General features: G+C 46.2%; 1 long non-coding RNA gene across 3 annotated transcripts in view; it reads left to right on the top strand.

Annotated features, from left to right (window-relative positions):
* Positions 1–1,783: 1,783 nt before the first annotated feature.
* LOC142907036 (uncharacterized) overlaps positions 1,784–23,842 on the top strand; it is a 34,763-nt gene continuing 12,704 nt past the window's right edge. The window contains exons 1-3 of one of the 3 annotated variants that reach the window (XR_012930625.1): positions 1,784–3,087; positions 3,743–3,983; positions 5,120–5,234. This is a non-coding gene — a long non-coding RNA (uncharacterized LOC142907036). Of the gene's footprint in view, positions 3,088–3,742; positions 3,984–5,119; positions 5,751–23,842 lie in introns of those variants that run through there. The other 2 variants (XR_012930624.1, XR_012930626.1) reach the window with 2 other exon arrangements.

Here is a 23,842-nt window from a genome sequence, read left to right as displayed (position 1 = left end):
TGATGGACCTGGCCCAGGTGGACTACGGGAGACTGCCGGTTTTCCAGCGGAGCCTCCTGGACGCGCGGCAGCACGCTCGGGGAGTTTCTGCGCGAGCCCCTGTTCCACAACGGCCGCTTCGCGGGGATCCGGGAGGAGGCGGCGCTGGCCCGCCGCTTCGCCTCGGCGGGGTGCGGACGGTGGCGGACCTGGTGCGGGACCGCGGCGGGCACCCCGCGTGGAAACCCGCGGCCGATATCAGCGGGGCGGCGGGGCTCCGCACCGTGCTGGCCGGGGCGAAGTTGTTGCGGGTGGCGCTCGAAGCGATGCGCCAGTCACGGCTGCGGCTGGACACGCCCGAGTTCTCCCCCCCCCACTCCCCCCCCCTCCCCCCACCCTCCCTCCCCCTCCCCCCATCCTCCCTCCCCCCTCCCTTCCCAGAGCTGAGCTTTGCGTGCGCCCGGCCCCCCGAGCACGACGGCGGTGACTCCGGGTGGCTGCTGCGGCTCGCCGGCTGCCGGGACGTGGCCTTCCGGTGCGCGTGCAAGAAGACGCTGTACGAGTGCAGCGTCAAGGCGCTGCACTGCCGCGAGCTGGGGGTGCTCCCGGATACGAAGTGGAGGGGCGTGCTCGCGCCGTCCGAGGAGGCGGGCCCCCCAGTGGGGCCGGATTTACAGGCCCCCCATTGCAAGCGCTGCAGGGACCTGCGGTGGCGGCCGCTCCACTGGGCGCTGCCCTCGGCCGCGTGGCTCAGCCGAGTCACCCCGGGGGCGTCGGAGGAGTGCCCGTTTTGCGCCGAGCGGGAGGACCTAGAACACCTGTACCTAACCTGCCCGCGATTGGCACCGCTGTACCAGCTCCTCGGGGCCATCTCCAGGAAACTGGGGATGGCCTTCCGAAGGGGCTGGATGGTGCACCGGGCCCCCTACACAGCCGGCAAACGCTACGACCTGGTGAACTTTGCCTGCTCTCAGGCCAGGCTGGCGGTTTATATGTCGCGAAAGAGGAAGCTGCAGGGCGCCGCGGACAGCGGCTGTTCGGCGGTGGCGACGCTGCGGGGCCTGGTGAGGGCGAGGTTGCGACTGGAACACGAGTACCTCGCCTTCGCCAGGGCCGCAGACGGGAACGCGGAGTTCAGCGCGCGGTGGGCCCCTGCCATCAGTGCAGCAATATTCAGTACATGGTTGTAATGTACTTCTATAGCCCCCTGCCACCAGTGCAGCAATATTCAATACATGGTTGTAATGCACTTCTATAGCCCCCTGCCATCAGTGCAGCAATATTCAGTACATGGTTGTAATGTACTTCTATAGCCCCCTACCATCAGTGCAGCAATATTCAGTACGTGGTTGTAATGCACTTCTATTGCCCCCTGCCACCAGTGCAGCAATATTCAGTACGTGGTTGGAATGCACTTCTATAGCCCCCTGCCACCACTTCAGCAATATTCAGTACGTGGTTGTAATGTACTTCTATAGCCCCCTGCCATCAGTGCAGAAATATTCAGTACGTGGTTGTAATGTACTTCTATAGCCCCCTGCCACCAGTGCAGCAATATTCAGCACGTGGTTGTAATGCACTTCTATAGCCCCTGCTACCAATGCAGCTATATTCAGTACGTGGTTGTAATGCACTTCTATAGCCCCCTGCCATCAGTGCAGCAATATTCAGTACGTGGTTGTAATGCACTTCTATAGCCCCTTGCCATCAGTGCAGCAATATTCAGTAGGTGGTTGTAATGCACCTCTATAGCCCCCTGCTACCAATGCAGCTATATTCAGTACGTGGTTGTAATGCACTTCTATAGCCCCCTGCAATCAGTGCAGCAATATTCAGTACATGGTTGTAATGCACTTCTATAGCCCCCTGCCACCGGTGCAGCAATATTCAGTACATGGTTGTAATGCACTTCTATAGCCCCCTGCCATCAGTGCAGCAATATTCAGTACGTGGTTGTAATGCACTTCTATAGCCCCCTGACATTGTGCAGCAATGTTCAGTACATGGTTGTAATGCACTTCTATAGTCCCCTGCCATCACCAAATTCACACTGACCAGCGTGGTGAAGTATGGTAAATAACCCCTCTCCCTGGGAGCTGCATAGCATGGGACAGCTGTCAGCCAGCAATGGATTGAAAAAGGAGCTGTACTCCGCACACGTTGTTATTCAGGGTAGGGTAAGGAACTTGGAGGTTCGGTATGCATAATGTGCTCAGAAAGTATTGTATTCTGTATGTGTGTTGAACCTCTTTCGTACCGTACCAAGCCCACCGTGCTCTTCGGAGGTGCGATAATATATAAATATAAGTAGTCATACTACTGTAATACCACTATTAATATTTAGCATGCATTGTATTAGTAGTACGGTAATTTGTTGATATGCATGTGTGCATGCCAAACGTTAACCAATGTTAAATGTTAAGCCTTCTCTTTTGAATTGTGTGTTTTAAATATGGAGTTGTCTCCAGCTAATTTCTTAAATGTATATCATTCATAATGTAGTAGTATGCAGGTAGTGCATTTGTGACATTTCAATTGTACATAGAGCTTGCATGTGTGTTGAAGGAAACCATGGGAAAGGCAGGGATTTTTGTTGAAAAAAGGACAACAGCCACAGTAGCTTAAGAGACCTAACGCTGAAGCTGCTAACGCGAAGTGGTTGACACTGGCCCATGCGTTGTGACGTCGGACCCACTTTCCGCACACAGCAGCTCCTCATGGTGCCCCCGATACCAGGACCAGTGGTGACCTGGTAGCCACAGCCATTCCTCTCCCTGGCCCCATCCGGTCCGGGCATCCCAAATCGTACAAAATGTACAGCAACGGTGGTGAAACAAGCAGCCCTTCGGGCGACAGCACAGTGACGGACCTCTTCACAAGACCCCGCGGCAGCCTGGGCAGCTCGCTGCTCCGGATCGGAAGCGGGCGCTACCGCAGCCCTGTGGTGTATGGAGAGCGGTGCTACTCGTCGGCGAGCGATGTGCTGGACGCCTACATCGAGGACTTTGAGCAGAGCGGAATCTGTGCGTCACCGCCACCCAGGATGCGTGCAGAGCATGGCGGAGCGGAGACACGTGGAGGAGAGGAGGATGCGCAGCGTGGATGAGGGTGGGTTGCGCCTCTCACCACGCGAGGAATCGCTCCGTGGTGCTTGCGCTCGAGTGGCTATCGAGTGTGCAGGCGGTGCAATCGTATCGAAGCTAGTTACTTATACTGGGTGCTTGCCAAGTATGCTATGCTATCATGAATGTAATGTTATTCCCCGAGAAAAAAAAAACCCCTTAATGAGGTCTAAAGAGACATTTTCGTGAGAGTCCCACACTGGGATGCTTGGCAAATTCCACTAATGAGTTCATTTTATGTCAGAGAAAACTATCCATAGTAAGCACACGCATATGAGAGGATAGCATAGGTCTGAACAGATAGGTCGGTGCATGCATTTCTTTCTCCTGTCATCTTCCAGTAACTTCACTGATTATCGAGTTTGTAAAGTTTGTGAAATCAAAGTGATCCTCCAACCTTTGTGTAAAAATTTGCAGATCCTAGACTGGACACATCTGAAGTTTAAACAGTAACAGCTCATGCACTGATTTATCCAATATTCTTGATTTTTTTTCACAAACTCCACAAACGGATAACATCATTAGTTACTGATGGCGCAAAGTAAGGCAACATTGCAGGATTGCCGTTCAGGGGTCAAGGAATCTAGGGGAGAGCAAATTCATTGTGTACCAGTAAAATATCTGTGGGTCTTACATTGCAGGTGGCATGCTGCTTGTGGAGGACCTCATCTCGGGCACGTGCAGCCTCACTGCTGCGCTGCAGCGGTCGTGGTTCAGAGAAAGATGGTCAGTCTAACCACGGACCAGCTCCTAGCGGCGCCAGCTGACGGTTCCTCCATGTCCTTGCTCTGCTCGCCTGGCGCCCACCGAGGGCTCGTGGTGTCGCACAGAGGCAAGCGGTCATCTCTCGGGGTCACCGCGCATAGCCTCGGCGCATCATTGGTGAGGGGCAATAAGCCAACTGAACGGTTGAGCTAAATAGCGAGAAGCAGCAAGGCTCTGCCGCCGTTAAATTTGTCGGCGAAGCCCAAAAAATATTTTTTTTCTAACCAGAAGAACGTTTTGTCGTACTTACGGAGCAGTGAAGCAACTAGGCGTGAGTAGTTGCCGAACGGCGGCGGCTGTGCGACAAGTACCTATTCCAGGTCGTTGACAAGCCAAAAGGATGAGCTGGGTGTGTCAGGGATCACGAGCATTCCTGAGCTCAGGTACCCGGCCTGGCTGCGTGACTGCGATGTGGCATCTCAGACCAGCAGCCACTAGACGGATACCAGCACGAAGAGAGCAGGTGCTGCTCAGAACCCGCAAAGCAGACCAAACTACCCAGAGTGGCTCAAAGATTTGGACATCTCCAGCCTTACGAATGTAGCCAACGAGGGGCCCTTGTCAGAGGACCTTAGATCCCTAGGTGTGTGTATATATAGATATAGTCTGTATATAGCAGATGACATTTCATATCTTTTCAGGTACATATTCAGTCTTTTTTCACAGAGACGGCCGAGCGGCCACCCATATGGTTGTGACATGCGATGCGTGATTCTTGATGCACAGCCTCATTGGAGGAGCTGCTGAGCAGGGCGCACATGGCGTTGGACTCCCCCGGCTTGGAGGCCCCCTCCCCGGGCAGATTCAACACAGACATCTTCCTAGGGGCTGATCGTCCCTGGGAAAACCCCTCCACGCCATTGTGAATTTATCTTTATATTCACACTCACGCACAGCTTAGACGCTGCACCGCCTCTAAGTATGATGTCAGATTATGAATGTTATAAGCTAAGCAGGTAAGCCTGGTTATTACTTAGATGGGAGACTATTTGGGAATAGCATATATTAGAGATTTTGGCTGAGAGGTAACCAGGAGTTAGTAGTACAGCAATGGAATCTTGAATCTATTTGCGGAGTTTTGCATTTTACTCCCTCTGTTTTCACCGGGTTCTCCGGTTTCCTCTCACATACCACTCGCTGATGAAATTTGCAAAATATCACTACCAAACCCTCCTGAGACTTGGTGAGATTGTTCTGGCTTCCACCATGATAAGTCAACCAAGTAATTTTCTCTCAATCGTGTCTCTTCTCAGGGCCGTGTACCACCTGTCGTGTCTGAAAGAGCTGGTTGACATCATCAAGAAGCACAAGGATGGCTGACTACCCGTGATGTAGAAAGCCCGAAAGCACTTTATGGCGGTGGTCGAGGTTTGTCCTCAGCAGGATACGTTCGCTTGGTCCTCCTGCTAATTCATGGTTGTTGAACATCAACGGTACTCCAGGTGCTGTGGTGTGAATCGCAATTACTTGTGAACGTGTGGGGCCCGTGGGGCACAGTAATTGCCCTGTTAACGGAAGTGCCACAACAAAGTATGGAAAAATGTGATGAAATTCGTTCAGGGTTGGAGTTAGTGAATGGTTGCCGCAGTATTTTGCACAGCAACTCCATACAGACTCGAACGTCACTTGAAAGATAACAGATATGTGAACAATATTTTGAGCACAACTAAACCAATTTTGGTTTTAGCCATTTTGGAAGGAGCCTACTTTATTGGGAACATACATGCTAGTATTTGTGTAGTTATAAACATTTGGGAAATCACTGTAAAAGTGCATTTGCTTATTTAGATTGCACTATACCTGTATTGTAAAATTTCAGAACCTTTTATGTAATTTGTAATCAATAAACCAAAGTTGTATATTGTATGCAACCTATGACTTGGATTGTTTTTATCATGTCTTGTTTAGCATGGTTGGTTATGTACAGTGTGAAAGAAATTCAACATACATTAAATATTTTCTGATATTTGAATGTTTTATATTGTGCATGTCTCAGATTTATTGTAAAATAAATATACAAAGGCTTATACACATGGAATTGAAAATATTCAGCTATGATTTGTATTTCTCAAGTATTTTAAGAAAAGTCAGCGAGTCTCGTGACATGTCTTCACATTTGGGGGTGATGATTGTGATGGATTTCCAAGCATTAACCTGCTTACATTCCTAGAGTATGTATGGTGAATTTGGGCATTTTGGGTGATTGAGTATTAGGCAAAACACAGGCAGATGGTGGGGGATAGATGTTTTCAAGCATCTATTAATTATTCATCGGCATGTACTATCTTACTATGATGTAAAGTTCAAAAACATGGTTCATGAAGGGAATGGAATAAAAACTCAACTGTACACAAGTATGGAGGAATTAATACTTGGAATTCAATGCAAAGATCTAGCCATATGTCGTTTACTGGGCACCAGGGTTGCCAAACAACACATGAAAGATGTGTATCAGGCACAGCCTCTGCATTATAAAAATATCACTTCCTGAAGTGCATTTTGCTTCTCCTGTCTTAGGTCACCATCAAAATAAATTAGAGCAAATGTGACTCGACTGACACAGACAGCATTTATACTTGTGAAGTGTTCTCCTTCCGACGTGTGGTGTGTGTCGCACACACTGTCGGAGACGAGGTAGTTGCGGGAGACATCGTCTCTTTATTATCTTGTTCACACCAACTCCGGCCTCACTCTCTCGACCACGTTTCCGTAGAGCCCGGCCTAGACACGACCCTGTCCACGTTGCCCCGACGGCGTCGACCGAGTAGGCCAACTACTGTCTGGCCAAGCAATGATTGGGCGAATGCGGTGGCAACGACAACGACGACGAGACGAGTCCACTCCCAGAACCGGCAGCCCGGAGCTCTCGCTCTCCACTGCTTATATTCTACTCGGCGCGGCTTGGCTCTGCCCTATCCACGCCTCCCTTCTCGAACCGACCAGAGGGTTCCAGAGGCTTCCCTATGCGGTCTTCCATGACCCTTGCCCCAATTCCTCTGCCCGGCCAGCACACCCGTATATATGCTCAACGGCTTGTGCGCAAACTTTCCACTGCAGTTGCCGCTGCTGGACAGCAGTCAGCGCTGTGTCACTACACTTGTATGAACACAAGAATTACATAATCACATCTACACTTATATGTAATGGGCTGAGATAGGCACACACAACTTCTTGGGAGGAAACACTATTTATTAACACCAACACATTACACTTAACATAAATTTCGATTTAAAGCTTTCGTGACAGCGGGCTAACACCAATCCCGAATATCCGCCCCCACAGCCCTTTAAATAATCTCCAATACAGCCCCCCAATCGGCTACGCGTGTACGAGTGACGTCCCTGCCCTCTGACCCCCGACCCCCCCGTCCCGCGCGTGCGATTGGTGTGTCGCTCTAAAATCGACTCCAAATCCCCGCCATGCAGCCCTTTAAACAATCTCCATTGCCCAGCATCGGCGGCAACGCGTGTGCGAAGGACGTCATTGCCCTCTGACCCCTGACCCCCCGTTCAGTTCGTGTGAGTGGTGCGCGGGGTTGTGTGAGCGGAGACGTCGCGTTTGAGTGGCTGAGAAGCGACGGATTGATTCCAGGCAGCCACGTGCCAGCCCCGAGCTATGCCCCACAAACAGGACCCGCGGACCCGAGGGGCTGCGGCGCGAGGAGAGGAGCCGGAGAGCGGCAGCCCTCTCACCGCGAGCGAGGAGTCGAGTAGCGGCTGCTCTCACTCGAGCGAGGAGTCCGGAGCCCGCAGCCCTCCCGAGATCAGCCCTCCCCCAGGGGGGGGGGAGCCGGGGGCCCGCGTCCCCCACAACTGACAACCTGTGTACCAACTGGCCGAGTGAGAGTTTGTGTGTATTTGAGCGCAATCGTGCCAGTGTTTAGCTGTACCAGGGAGTTTGATGCAGAAGAGTGTTTCGGTGTAGCAGGGTGTCCGGATTGTGCCGGCACACTATCCTTCTATCCGTAATGTGAGCTCCATTAAAAGTTTACTCGGACCCCAACCTGTCAAAGCGCCTAATCTTGGAACGTGGTTCTCAACATCGTCCCTCACCCATGCTACGTACCTTTGAGACGTCCTGCTTTTACAAATGTTGATGAACTGGAGGGCAAAGGTCTGGAGGACCCCACATGGAGTCTGGTTTCTCACACCCGAGCCTCCTGTGACATTTCTGGAGGCTTCTCTGGGATCTTTGTCCCATTTATTGAGTGCGGATTTGGCTTACTTCTGGCTTCATCCCAAGACGTCATCCAGTTGGGAAATACCCGAAGGTTGTGGGAGTCGCCCCGTGCTTCAGTTTATTTCCAACCCTCGCAATGGCCGGATGCTCACCAGCCGGAAGTTTTTTCCTGCATACACCACGACCGAGGTGTTGAGAGCAGCCATCTCGTGCCTGGTCAGCAATGGAGATGGTATTATCGATTAGGGGAGCGTGAGTCTGTGGCGTTGGTGGTGCTGCTGTCACGGAGGCGACACGAGTTTAGGAAATTCAGTTTTGTGGGTTTCCTGTAGGGAGCACTGAAAGATCTTCTCTTCCTCTTTCTCCAACCTTTGTCTGTTGTCTCCATGTCCCCGTTAAACTCTTTCTACGCTGCTTTCCTTGAATGTGCAGCCGCCTTTACGACCTCCCCTCTCCCCTTCTCTCCACCTCCAACCCATCTCCGTCGTAATCTCCTCCCCTTTGTTCAAGCTCTTCCCTTTCTCCCTCAGTCTATGGATGGGGTTATTGTTTATCGGGCTCTTATATAAAAAAATGGAGCTTATTTTAGCCTTTGAATACGATTTTCTGTTTTCCTTCGGTAGCGTGTTGCGCACATAGGGAAGATCGAGTCACGCCACCGGTTCCCATTATCAAAATCTTTGTCAACTTGTCTCCCTCGGTAGGAATGCCTTTCCTTCTCCAGCAGGCAATTGTCTTCTCTCTCTCACCTCCGGTATTTCTTCCGATGCGCTTTCTTAATCTCGCTTGCTGTGTGTATCGACTCTATCATTCAACAAGGGCAAATTTAAAAATTTGCTTTTTTTTCCTCCACTGCTTTACCACTATACCTCCTGAGTGGGTACTCGTAGTTTCATCTAATGTACTATTTGATGAGTCGCTTCCACACAGCACAAAGGCGGTAGCTATCCGAACTGTAAATTTTTCTTTCAATTTCGATAGATTCTCGATTTATTTTTGGCCAGTAGTAGCTAGTTTTGCACAGAACTTCAACATTAAAATCAACTGAGTATCCTTGTTGGCACGTGTGCTCTGCTACTGCTGAACACGGGTGCCAACAAATAATACATTATTTAAATGCATGCCTATAAAGGGCAGCATACTTCAATAGGGATTACTATTGGTACGGCTATTTTAATACACAATAGAAAGGAAGGACAAGATCAAAGGGCTCTCATAATGCACATGCATAATGTACGTTGACTCGGTAATCTCCCACCCCCCCCCCCACTTTGCGTGAGAGTGTCACAAATTTAGCTGTCGCCTGATGAAGCTAGTTGTAATTACTGGCAAAACGTCGTACTCCGATTGTAAATGTTGTGGCTTGGCTCTCCAAAGTACCAGTGACGAATTGGCTTGTTCTGTTTCCGTGACAACCCTTACTAGTTGGCTGTGTCGAGTGGTGGCGGGTTTTAACGACACGTTTATATATGTACGCGATCTAACCCAAAAAAACACCTCTATGTATAATATTGGACCCGAAAGCCTACGTGTTATTAAAAATATATACAAAATAACAATAATTTCTAGTTTTCCTCATTCACATCGTGATTCGTATGAAAAGACATGAGATGATTGAGACATGTTAAATCATAAACTATTTATTAATATATATACAGATAGTCCTCGACTGCAATGTCCTTGTCCACGTGCAAACAGAGTTAGGATAGCAGCCTCCTTTAAAAGTCAGAGTAGAATTATACACTGTAGAAGACAGTTGACGAATCCTCGCTGCTTGATTCCTCCTCGGTTCCCTTCAGCAGTGAGTCGTCACCAGTCTTCTCTGCCTGCTCATTCTCCATGTGGCACCGCTGGGGTGGGTGCGATACGCCAGGAGACTGCTTATGCAGCGAGCAGTGAAGCAGGCCCATCTCTGCCTGCTCATCCTCAACGTGGAATTGAGGCGATGGCGGTGAGCTGGGGGCATCGGTGAGGAGGGTGTTACGGAGACGGCCCAGCTCTGCCTGCTGCAGAATCGTCTGTACGACGAAGCGCTCGCGGCGCATGCAGGCGCGCACATGGGATGGCGTGTCCGGGATGATGTATGCAATGGAGGCCTTCGTGAGTAACACCACGTGCTGCACACGTCCACACACAGGTAAAGGATTTTCAGTTTCAGGATTTGCATGTAATGGGTGCTTACTAAATATGATAGGGCAGCATCTCAAAGTGCTTTACATCTCAGGTCAACTATTCCGGGGACCTGCAGCCTAGGGATATTATATTGTTACGTCGTTTTTCCCAATTAAATTAAGTCATTTGAGTAATTTTTGAACATTTGGCAAATTATACCGAGGCACTTTTTTTGAATTACTTAATGGGTTTTTACGTTCACTATGCAGCAGGCAACATTTATGATGGGCAGTTAATGCACCCACCGTATTCACCTGGGCAGCCGCAAATTACCGCAACAATCAGCAAAACCTACACTCGGCCATGTCACCACTGCAAAGATTCCCTGTGTAGCCTTTCACAGACTGAGACAAGTGCATCTATGAAGGGTGGCACAGTGCCTGTGGGGGTGGTGTGCACCTTTATCTCGCCAGTGATGATTTTCACACACTTCATCAAGTACTAATTTTAAGACAGAATCAACTTAAGGGAAGCTCAACACTGGTTCTAATATTTTCCACTGTTGTTGGCTGTGTCCAGAAATAGTACTCCGGTCACACAGGATTGGTAGCGCAGTTCACAAACAACAACGCAGCCGCTCTGCTTTCCACACGCACACATGCTTACGTGTGACAAATTGCATCAACAACATGAATCGTCTGCTGCATGATGAAAGTGAGTATTGTATTACCACTATTATTTGTGATCTCAGAAATACTGTGCAATTGTGAGGTATAATAGCATTACTGGCATTATCTGAAATTACCCATTGACAATGATCACGGTTTGCTCTGCTGACCTTAACAACTGCTCACAGATGAGTCTATACGATGGTGCAGTAGTGTAAGACTTTGCACACTAGACTTGCAATCCAGAGGTCACGGGTGTGAATTGATCTTTGGTCGTGGGAGTGTAAACAATGGTGAAAGTGTTTTACATTCCACTGCCTCTATCCACCTAGCAGTGTAAATGGAATACATCCAGTCAATTGGTCGGCTGAGTTTGGTTCTGTCCAGTGTGGGAACTCCCACATCTTCCCAAGACGCCTGACCAGTGTGGAAGAGCAGTAAAAATACATCTTAAGGGTCTCTCTTGAGCTCCCTATAGCAGGAGCCCTTTTTGCCATCAGTGACATGAGCAAGTAATCGGAGGGCTGTACCTTAATCTTTCTATGGGTTTATGAATGTGTGTGTGTGTGCATGTTGATGTGTACCTGCATGGCAATGACGAAGGCCAGCTTTGCCGTCAGTACTTGCCAGTACTGCTTGGTGACGGAGTAGGCTTGGGGATGATCCGGCGGGTAGCGATAACCAGGATACCTACACACGTACAACCACAAGCACGCATGGACTATATTGAGCAAAGTGCCTCGAAAGTAGAGTTGGCGCTAAATTGAACAAGTATGGTTGTGCACAAACGGTATATGCGTTCACAGCCCTTTAAAAAATCCGCTTCTGAAATAGGGCCTTCCCACAACGTTCAGTTTGTGGGGGCTCTTTTGACTATGGTTCACGCTGGTCCATGCCAGGTTGGTGAAGGCAGGGAGTACAGATAATGGGAGAACAATATAGCACAACTGTTAATTTTTCTGAACTACCCACTGCTGACAACCTAGCTCCACAGTTGCCTACTGCACCTGCATTGTGTATGGTGATCATCAATCTAAGCACGGACAAGGCTCAAGCCTGCTTGACGTCCAGAATCTAAGATCAGCTGTATTCGTGGTGATTTGGTCATAGTCAAGTAAGGTTATATTAAATATCGATCAATATGGTTATATTGATTATAGTTGTGTATGCCAGCAATTCAAAAACGTTACAGAAAAGGGTTGGTAGATCGCATCAATTTCTTAACTAACTGTGCTGAGGTGACCAGAAGATGGCTGTAGAGCAAGTGGTTTCATGTCTGTGTGGACCTTTAAGCTTCATTTCATTATCATGGGTTCTCCAGGACCTCTTATTGCATCCCACATGCATAAGACCACCTTAAACTGGAATCCCAATGCACGGTCTTCCTGCAAAGGGATCTTGAGACTCAATTAAGCAGTCGTGGATCGATAGATAAATAAATAACATTACTCTTTAGCAAGGTAACAATGAGCTAGAATTTATATCAATCTATTATTATATTTCTCTAAGTGGGACTTTGGTTGTGAAGTCATCCCACCCGTACCCACTGCTCCCCCCCTCCAATTCAACCCCCCCCCACCCCCTTTACTGTCCCCACCCACCATGCACACTCCTCCCCCAACCCTACCACAACCCTTTACTACCCAACTAAGCCAAACCCTGTGTCCAGGGTAAGGGGCAGGGCCTAAACAGAGGTGGGGCCTAGGGGAAGTGTGGGTCTTAAAAGGAAAGTCACGGAGTGAAAAGAGGAAGAAAACGAGCCTAATCAGGAAGGGGCGGAGCCAGGAGGACGCTACACCCAGAAGGATGTCGCATCTACCTGGACAACACACCCAGAGATCAGTGCATCACATTCGCAGGGACGGCACCCCCGATAGCTGGGCATGACACTGAATGGCACAAACCTGCAGGTTGTGTGGATTGCCGGATCAAACCAGGCTGGCAGGATGTTGGGATGATTTTGCTCCTTGAAGTCGCTGATCTTGAAAATTGAAAGGCTGTCCTCCGTGTACCCATGCATTGTAGGCGAACCTGTGCCATACTCTGCTGAGTATCCATAATAATACACCAGGCGTGGGATGATGTCCGTTGTGAACGCCAAGATGCATGACTGTGGAATTAGCATACGGAGGCACAGCAATAGCGGTCACTTAGCATGCAATGATTTGACCAAGGCTTCTGAACATCTCACCTTGGCAATTACATTAATTTTCACAAATACAATTTGGGGGGTTGCTGCCAGAGTGTAATGGTTACCATATAAGGACTTGCAATCTGGCAGTCGTCAGTTCAGTCTCCTGACACAACAGTTGAAGCAATGGATAATTTTCTTAAATCTCCCCCACCTCTGTCCAATTAGCAATATAAATGGGTTCATCACTGTTTTAGCGCAGGTAATTCCACATCTTACAACATGTCTGGTAATCATGGAAGAGTAGGCCAAATACCGTGTAGAGGGGTTCTCTAGAGCTACCTTTAGTTGAGGCCCTTCTGAAAGCAGTGACATGAGCAACCAATTGCAAGGCTTTACCTTTTGCGATTTTGGGAGAGAGTGGATAGGAGCGGTGGTGCAGTGATTCGTGCACACATGCAATTGACTTCCAGCTACGACTAACATCAGTGACGAGTGATACCCGAACCGCTCCTGGTCGCCCACTACACCTCTTCTCAAACCTGTCATGACCAGAATGGTGAAGTATGCTAAAAAGAACCCACACAGCTAACATGACATGTTATGTCTCTCATAAGATGGGATATTGAGCGAGAAAGCGAGCGGACAATCTGGTGACTTACATTGGTGATTACAGAGAGGGTGGCAACAATACTCAGAATGTCGGCCCAGGCTCCAATTCCTCTTGCTCGCGAAACCACAGGCCTCCTCATCTTTGTTACGAGCTTCCACGCGTCGACCCGCACTTCGATGATGTTGTTGAGCAGTGCGAGCAATGGCGCAAGTGGAAATGATGCCACGAAGAGAGTGACAAACCCGAATTGGATAACTGGGGTATATTTTGAGAATGGGTAGGGGGGCAAGGATAGGATAATGAGTGAAACAGGATATAGACACACACTCTTAATGCTGTTATGTTGTGATTACTTTAAGCAAACAAAACATGTTTTCAATGCATTGAATGTGTTTTAGTCAAAGGAGACCCCAAAATATGATCACATTTTCGTATCATTTGTTCACAAAATTATCGTGTCCATTACATTGGCCACTGAGATGCGACCAGCCACTACCATCTTTAATGCTCAGCTCTGGTTCACCTGGGTTTCTTTTGCACCATTTTCCACCACTAGGTGGCTATAATAACTAGATCACATCCTGTATTGAGGACTACATTAACCGTACCACACATTTTTATGCATATGCACTGTGGCTGAAATGCCAACAAATCACAGCAGTTAACCACAGTGGACATGATGCACAAGAGTTTTAAATAAATAGTATGGGGGAGAAACGTCAACCCAAGCTGACCAATGTAGTTGCATTGGTTAGCAGACAAGAGGAGCAAATATGTGCTTCTATTGTTTCTAAAACTGAACTCCGTACATATGCACATACGCGCATTCTCAAAGACAATTGCGTTACAGTATATCCATAGATTGGTGCCTATGGCCAAATCACCCAGTATGCATCAGATTTAATCAGATCCCAGAAGCTAAGGAGAGCTGAGCCTGGAAATTGGTTGGATGGGTGACCATGCAACAGTTGTTGTGGGGTTGTGAGTAGCAGAGGGCAGTGCAGCAAATTACATTGTTGTATTGTACATCTAAGCTCTTACATCTGTGCTCCCTGCCTTCAACAACCCGAAGTGTGGGTAATTTCCCTCCCACAACAATGTCCGACAGATACACAGGGGCCATACACACGTGCCTATATAGTCAAATGCTACCCAATCGTGTGTTTTTTTTATAATAAAGTAAAACGCGTTGACTCCGTAGTGTGATCCTCTGAGCTCATTGTACCCATCTCGAGGTATTCATCAAAGAGTCCAAGTGGGCTCTGGGGCTGTAGGTCCATGTCTTGCTCCCAGCGCGTGTAGACAGCATCAGGCCTTAGCTTGACCCGACGCTGGGCCCACCAATTGCTGAACCATCTGGGGAATTGTGGAGGGAGGTACGCATGTGCAGACACAGAGACACCCTTACACGTGTATATCCATTTGTTCATCAACTCTAGGTTGGCTATTTCATAGCTTTCCACTGCGTTTTCAGGTTGTATCATGTGAACATCCCAAGCACGTGGAGCGAAACGTCAAGACATGCCAAACAATATGCGGTATGACACAAAACATGTCAGAGAGCTGTACCAAAACAACTGCCTAAACCTAAGTAGTAGCTGTTTTTCATTTAGCTCGTTGTCAATCCACTACACTCTCTCAGTCATGGGAGTTGCTTGTCTAATATTATGAAACTATGTACGAAGCGTCTGATCGGAATATCGCATGATACTAACGAGGTGAACTTTGTCCAGTTGACTGGTGTTCACTGCTTAACCAGTGCACACTGCTAACAAGCTGTCGACCCGAGTTTTCGCTGAATGCATTTTCACACAACACATTTTCATTGAAACATGGTTCTTATATTTGGGAAAACTTTTCACACAACGTGGAACGTGTCCATTATAATGTGGAATGCACACTGTTAAAACGCCGAACGCGGCCATTATAATGCGTTCCTGAGCAGTCGACGATGAACGACTGTCTTGAGTTGCGCGGCTGAGCAGTTTGATAAAGTATGCCGAATGATACAGTAACACGGCAGCCTAGCCTGAGTTATTTATCCCACCATGGGATGACTGCAGGTTGATTTTACTGTGCAAATGTGATTAACTCAGTAATTCCTTACTTTGCGCCTTTTTACTTCACGCGGAAATTTTCAGAAACGCATCTACCGCGTTACACGAGGAAACGCCGTAATCAGACTTCACAGCTTTCATGTGTTCATGCGATACTTACGGGATGATGACCTCCTGAAAATTGCCAACCATCTGCTTCACTACCATGATGACAGTGAGTTGAGAAGTCAGTTCAAATAGACAGCCGTTTGGGGGACACTGGAGGGGGGATGGGGTGGAGAATAGATTCAGGTTAAACACTGAAGATATGAAATATTGGGTAATACATATATGGATACCACACATCATTTCTAATGATCCTCTCACATTCTTCTCTTCAGTCAATTGCACACTGCAAAAGTGACGGCTCCATATGTTAGAGGGGACAGTGATTAAGAATATCAATATTCTCCAGATTATAAGAAACACTTTCCCCCTCCCCCTCATGTATTTTAAATAAAGAAAATGGTGGCGCATCTGATAATGTTTTGTTTGTTGTCCTTCCCCCACACATCCGATGCAGGCTGTGTACGGTGCAAAATAAGTTCAACACACAACATGCATACTGCAGTTGGTGTTTAGTATCAGGTGAGTTTAATTCCAGAGCATCGTCTAGTAAATATAATAATCGTAAAACATGAAATTAAGTTGGTAGAAAACACAGAGGCACTTAAATAATAAGCTGTATTCTTTATCCTTTATCTGTATTGTTTTTGAGAGGATATCAATCAATGAATCGCCCTCGTGACGATTTTCTGCAAATCTGCAGCAGGAGAAGTAGGCACCTTAATATAACACCAAATATATTCATAATCATCTCATGTGTCAATAAGTCTGCCTTCAAAGAGAAACATGAGCAACAGGTGCACATTTTGGGCAATGGGCTTTCTGACTGCAAATACTCAGGGTGACTCTGAATGGCAATTATGTAAATGTTAAACTACGTGTCATTAACACTGTCTTAATGACATTGATTTAACGTGTGCACAACGCAATGCTGCTTAATTCCTTACTCCAGAATTCGTTATTGATATCATATTATGGGGCCGTTCTCTAACACAACGTGCTCCACTGCGCCACAGTGAGTCATAGGTAGTGGCTAAACATATCCTTGAGGGGGGCTGAAATACTGTACATTTTTAAGGATGATCAAATATATAATTTTAAATAAATGGCGTTTGATAAATACGGTATATAATTGAAAATGTCCAATGAGAGACCACAAGGGTACTACTTGCAAAGTATGTGATAAACTAACACCCTCAAGGTAACTGGGTTACCAATTGCATCAGTCTAACACGTGTTCTGCTCGTGGTGACCTCGTGCTCTCTCAAGTCTGGTTTCGAAAACTTTTTTTACTCCGGAGACTGTGTTAATGCTAGAGCTGGTGACCAGGTGTGAAGACAATGAGGCCTTTTAGAGTTCCAAAAGAAAGAGTCCTTATTTCGACATTTCATTAACAGCACGGTGTGAAGACAATTGTTGGGAAAAATATCAACTACAAAAGAAAAACATGAAAATGTTGTACAAACAACATAGAAAAGACAGGGCCAACCCCTCAGATCTACACACCTCCTCGATTCTCCATTTTCCAAAGTAAGTGTAGCTTCCGGGGAAGCCGATGAATTTCCCTTTGAAAAATGCAATGTAGAAAGACGCCGAGTAGAAGTTGACGAACTGAAATAAGAATTTCTTGAACGTCAGCCGATACTCAAATTCGCCTTGCGTCTTGGGCATCTCTGTGGGTGTGATACAAAGGCACACATGGACACAAACATCAAACAGGGCAATCAGTTTTGATGTTACTTACATAGTTTCTGGCACACAGGCTACGAAAAGCCACTGATAATGATGCCGCATTGAGGAATAGCAACATTTCACAATGTGACGTGCTTTGATATCCATTAAAATGAATTTGAAGATCAAAAGTGAATTTCAAAGATGTTGCTGGGGAATGAGTGACAGTGGACAAGTTGTTTACCAGGTGTTGTTCACCACATTCACCCTGTGGAGTGTCATTCAGTCTCCATTTGCAATTAAGCCATTTACACTGTCCGTATGAAGTCTGAAAGCCAGTGCACTTGATTTTCAAATATCTTTAAGGTGTATTAAATTTCGATTTAAAGCTTTCGTGACTGCAAGGATTCATCTTCTAGCACTCCAGCGCTGTCCTCTAGACAGTCTCGTCTCTTCACATGATGAAGGCCGCTTATGTTGTGGCCAAAACGTCGTGAGAATATTATTGTGTTATTTTATTTTATCAATTTATTATTTTATTCTCATTCTACGTGACTTTACCGAAAGAACCAAAGAAAATATTTAAGGTGTATCTTAGTAATTATCATGGGTCACCTTTCAGAGGGGGTGCAGGCTTCAGCAGGATAAATTACTAATAAAGGTCTCAATAGCGGGCAACATGAGCAACACAAGCAGATAGCTGACAGCTGGCTAGAAGGTAGAAATGCAGCAGTGAGGGTCAGCCCACAATTACATTCAGTGATTCAATGGATCGAGAGGTGAAATCAGAGCGCTAAGTTGGCACCATTGAGATCCTGGGTTTAAATCCAGGCAGCGGCCTCTGGTAACATGTGTTCTCAAGTGCAGTGAATTAATGGCTTCAGGACGATTACTAATGATGGCATTACATCTGTAACATACACCATTTGGTTAATCACTTAATTTGGTGAAATTTTAGTTGTGAGAATGAGCAATTTGACTGTTACGAGATTAATATTATATTCCGTAGCAGTGTGGATTGAAAAGTGCTTCCCTCTAATGTGTGAACCAGAGTTCACTTGAATGAAGGGTCTCAGAGGTAGCTCACTTCTAGGGCCATTTCATGACATTAAGGGTTGCACTGGTCTACAAGAGATCCCATTGGATACTTCATCTCAAGACACGATTCTGATAGCCCAATCGGAATGAAACTGGAGGAAAAATTTAACAGAGTTCTGACAAAAACAGGCAGTAGTTAAACAAGTGATTGGATGATGCACTGATGCTGCTATTCATGGCCTCATGGTGCAAGGTTAAAATCATGATGACATTTTACAGCGACAATATTTACCATGCACAACATTTATCCAAGCTTCAAATTTACATGTGTTCTCTGGTGGCGTATAATAAAATAAACATATGCAAACCGTGATGGTGATGACACCTACCCAGATCAGTGAGGACGAGGGCCAGCTTGTCGTAACCTTTGTTGAGTAGTAATATGATTACGATGTTGAGGATGGAGGCCGTGATGGTGGTAACCATATCAGGTGTGAGTAGGGCACCGATCACCTTGATCTTGGTCACATGATTGGGGATACTCGAGGAGAGTATGCCAAAGATGGACAGGCGGTAAACAACCACACCCAAAATTGCAGCAAGAATCAGGAGGATCTGCCAGTAACACAAGAAACACAGAGGTGGGTGAGATTTACAGTCTTGTAGCTCTTTTCCACTGTATAACCAAGCCGTGAGTTAGCTGTGCCAAGCTAGCCTGGTGTGAATCAGGAGGTGCCAGTTCGTTTGTCTACTGCAGAACCAAATGACTGGCAAAACGTCGTACTCAGATTGTAGATATTGTGGATTTGCTGTACTAGTAACGAATTGGCATGTTCTGTTTACGTGAACAACTTTACTAATTGGCTGTGTCGGGTGGTGGTGGGTTTCATGGCATATATTTACGCGATCTAACCCAAAAAAAATATTATGGATGATATTGGTCGCGAAAAGCTTACATGTTAAACAGAACCTGAGCTGTTTCGCTAACATCACACACAATGAACGTGTAATGGTAACGTCATTTGGTCAAATGTAGAAAATGATGCAATGTTATGAAAGGAATTACTATCCCTGGCCCTGCTAGACCTCGAGCCAGGTTCAGATGTGAAGTTGAGACCAAAAGCTACAAGGCCAAGGTGAGGCCAAGGCGGCAGCTTTTTAGGCCACAATCAGTGTCAAGGTCACTCAAGGTTGGGTGCGCTAGTATGAGGCCAGTGTCAAGGTTGGTACCTCTAAGAAACCTCCTCGGACTGAGGCCACACACTCAAGGCCAAGGAGCTGAGGACATGTTTTTCATCTGGCCTTAAGGCCGAGTACTGGTCTCGAGAAACCCAAATCGAGGTTGACAGGAGCAGGTGGATAACATGATATGGCTCATGAGGTATTCATTGCCTTGGGGCAGCAGTAGATATTTCAGGTGATTGGATTGACCAAGGGCTGTAAGTTATATGATTATGCATGTATCTATACCCCCACTTGTAATCACTCAATGGATCACACAGGAGGAACAACATAGTTTGAGAGCGATTCTGACTGGGGGAGCAGCGTGTGGAGGTTGGGATTGGGTCAAGTAAAAATATATATGTATAACCCGTATATGAATCCACTGCTGAATGATGGCCTCCCCAAACCTGTGCAGGTTGTCAGGGTTATTTTCCCATACTTCACCATGCACACCAGTACAGGTTGGTAAAGGATGGAAGCATGAGAATGTAGTTCTCTGTTGGCCACAGGGTAGCTCTGCAGCAGCTACAGTCCATTTTTTGCATGATGGTTACCGATTCGTGCAGTACCCAGGCTCAAAACCTGCTTCGCCTCCAAGATGAGGCACATAGCAGGTGACTTGGCCATAGCTCACTGGATCAGGAGAAGGGGTTCAATGTTGCTGTTGAGTTGGCGGACTCACCCAGAACAACACCATGATCCCAGAGAGGCAGTAACGGAACCTCAGTATCCTCTTAGGCATATGAGGCTCCTCCTCCTGCACTCACAATGCACGGACATAGACGGAAAAGCATTTGTATATAGATTAGTCTGTAGGAGTGACCAATGTTAGTGTGAGCCGTTAAGGTTGACTGATGAACCATTATTTGTTTTCCCCACTACTAGTTAAGCATGCGATGATATAAAGGAATGGATTTGATGGTCCTGATGTCTGAGAGTTGAGCTGGCAGCGCTGAGATTCATTGGCTTGAATCCAGGCAGCTGCCTCCAATTAAACCAAGTAGTAAGCCGATCAGCCTGGTCACCAATATTACATTTGTTTCTTTTCTTAATTTGGCCAAATTTCACCTTTCAGAATAAAAAAAGATTAGTTTGACCATCATGAACATTTCTTTGTAGCAGGGCTGATGGGAAAGGGCCACCCTCTAGTGTGTGTTCACTTGAAGGGATCTTAGAAGTAATTATGTAACATTTGCTTGAGCAAACCTTTCCATAACATAGAGTTCCAAATGGACATTGTTTCATAACGATTCCGATAGTACAATCGGGATAATATTGGAAGGAAAACAAAATTGAGCAAAGGCCAACAAATATGTTAGAAGAAAAACTAGGAAAACAGTGAACAGTTACACATGCAACATTACAAAATAGAGGTGTGTGTGTGCAATGAGGTAGTCACCGTGGTGACGGCAGAAAGCATTACCATGGTGATGATGTTACATTTCGTGGTCGTGCAGCGAGCCAGGTACTCGGGCCGGATGGGGTCTCCCTCCTGCGCCGCTGCCGTCAGGTCCCAGCGGTACGCGAGCGATGCCTGGCGACGCTTCCAAAATTCCAGGAACACCGTGGCTGTTGCGACACACCACACGGGGAGGATTTACTTTGAAAAGTAATTTGACTATCGATTGCTCAAGGGTTCAAAAGTTACCTAATGTAGTCTGTTAAATGTAATGTTCAAAGTAACTTCATTAGTATTTTTTCCTTCTTTGATAAATACCTTTATTGGCTTTTTTTGGTACATTGCCACAATTTTATCCCACTTGCACCATGAGTGGCATGGCATGAGATTGAGATTTCTTTTGGATCTATAACAGAGCAGTGCTGCTCTTCGTGTTACAAAACGTTACACAAAAGCGAATGTCACAGAGCTACCTCTGTGATCTCTGATCCACATAGTAGGGGTAGCTCTTTCCCAACTGCTTTGCCACGGAGAGGAGCGTTTGTTACGTGATAGTCAAGCTAACATTTTTATTCTCAGAGCTGGAATGTAGCCAAATTAAGTACAGAAGCAACTTCAACATTATGTATTTTTTGTATTTGTTGTGCAGATATCGGTGATTGAGTTGAGACCATCATCTCGCTATAATTGAAAAACTTGTTTAATCGCAGGTGGCCACTTTCATTTCAACACAGAATCTCAGCGGCGGCAACGCAGCACTCTGAACTCTGAGCCACCTGGCCACTTTGTATTTTTCATGGAATCGCCTTGGGGTAGCGCATTCGTTGCTTGTTGCAGAGGTTCGTGGTTCAAATTATGTGGCTGCCCTGATTAATATTGCCGGTGTATTAATTACACAAAAATACACACCATCTGCTTCACAGTGGACATTAAAGATTATCGGTTATCATTCGTAAGAGTAGGACAATGTGTACAAGTCATGGTCCAAATGTGCCCTCATTGAGCAGTGGGTTCATAATAGGACTGTCAGGATCACTGCATACGAACATTGCAAGACATGCTCGTACTGTATATGGTTGTACGTATGTATGTTGAACTTCTTTAACACTGTATGTGGCCAAATGTGCTCATCATCATTGCAAACATGTTGATACTTGTCACTGTGTCTGGACAATGTGTGCCAATGCTTAGAATCACTTACCCCAAAGTCCCATGAAAATTGCGAAGAATATGGTGACCGGATTTTCATACATGTGTGAAGTCTGCAACGGCACAATCAGAGGTGTTAGTCACAATTAAACCTTAAATCTTAGCATCCACGTATTTTCAATATCAACAGCAGGAAAGTAATGATGCATCGATTGATTTTTAAGTTAAAATAGATTAATCACTCATGAAACATCCATTAAATTGTGGAGATGACAATGCTCTACAATGTCTGATATTATAGCGATATTCATGTATCAAACAAATCTGTATAAATGTGACAGAAAGAGCAAAATAAGCAATGGGCAATTCCATGATTGTGTACATACATTTCAGACACTTTAAAGTGAATAATCATTATTTCGGCATGACATGTCAACTAATTAGCACTGAAATTCAGATTTAAAAAATACTTTGTCCACTTGTATTGATCGTGGAGAAATACTCATGAAATACATCGTGTCGGATTTACTCAGACAAAGTCACTTTTACACTCCCGCTGGGATGTGACGATGCATTCATTTTCATGTATTTGTCAAATCATCGACTTCGTCCATTAAAATGCTCTATTTACTAAAACTATAACTACCTTCAAAATGGTCACACGTGTATTATTAGTATAATATTTTTTTAACACCCACACGAATGGCAGCGTAGTGTTTAGCATGATATGCTGCAATCTAGTGATCATGGTTAATGTTAATGATACAATCTCAGCAACGTGAGTTCGCTTTGTGATAATGATGCACAGCACCAATAACCAATAGGTATCCTTATTTAGAGGGAATATCGATGGTGTATTTGTGTGATACCTTCGCAGTCTCGCAGGTATCATTTAGCCTCCAAAAGGTGCATTTTTGGTCACACTGGGAACACATGACCAGGGATCCTCCGATGGTGTTGTTGCATATTTCTCCACTGCACACATAGACACGCACGAACATAAACACACTAATGGGCATAGTACACTTGGATGAGAAATATAATTTGCCTAAAGGTCATGCCGCTTTTGAATGTGTCTTACCCTCCCTTTAAACAAAGTCAGACTAAATTATGGGTTCCAACGTCGAGCATTTTCCAAAGTAAAACGTATTTCCTGATGTTTAATTATAATTTTCGTTCATATCGGTGGTGTAACATCTCTATGTATTGATTTACAGGGGTGTTTACAGCCCTTTTATCAATCCACTGCTGGCTGAGGGCCTCCCCACACCTTGTGGGTCATGAGGGCTATTTAATTCTAGTCATCCCACACTGGTCAGTACGGCTTGAATATGGGAAGCGAAGACTCCAGACATAGAGTACAGCAATGTATTTCCTGCACTTCCTCCCCGCTGTCTATCATGCAGCCCCGCAGAGTCTATGTGTGTAAGTAGTATTATAAGGATACGTTTCACATTTAAACATTTTGGATTTGAATATTTTTTGCTTTTGATTTTCGGATTATTTACAATTTGTAAGAATGTACAATATATTCATGTGAACAAGAGTGACGAAACCCGATGCCACGTGATACGTGTCGTCGTGAGTGACGTCACAATGGGCGATGTCATGTTTTCTGAGCAATCCAAAA

The sequence above is a fragment of the Petromyzon marinus genome, chromosome 74 (genome assembly GCF_048934315.1).
Source record: "Petromyzon marinus isolate PM22_M1 ecotype Great Lakes invasive population chromosome 74, UKy_Petmar_22M1.pri1.0, whole genome shotgun sequence".
In the NCBI taxonomy this organism is placed as follows: domain Eukaryota; kingdom Metazoa; phylum Chordata; class Hyperoartia; order Petromyzontiformes; family Petromyzontidae; genus Petromyzon; species Petromyzon marinus.
The sequence above is the reverse complement of the archived record's forward strand: the minus strand, read 5'-3'. Positions and strand labels throughout refer to the sequence as shown.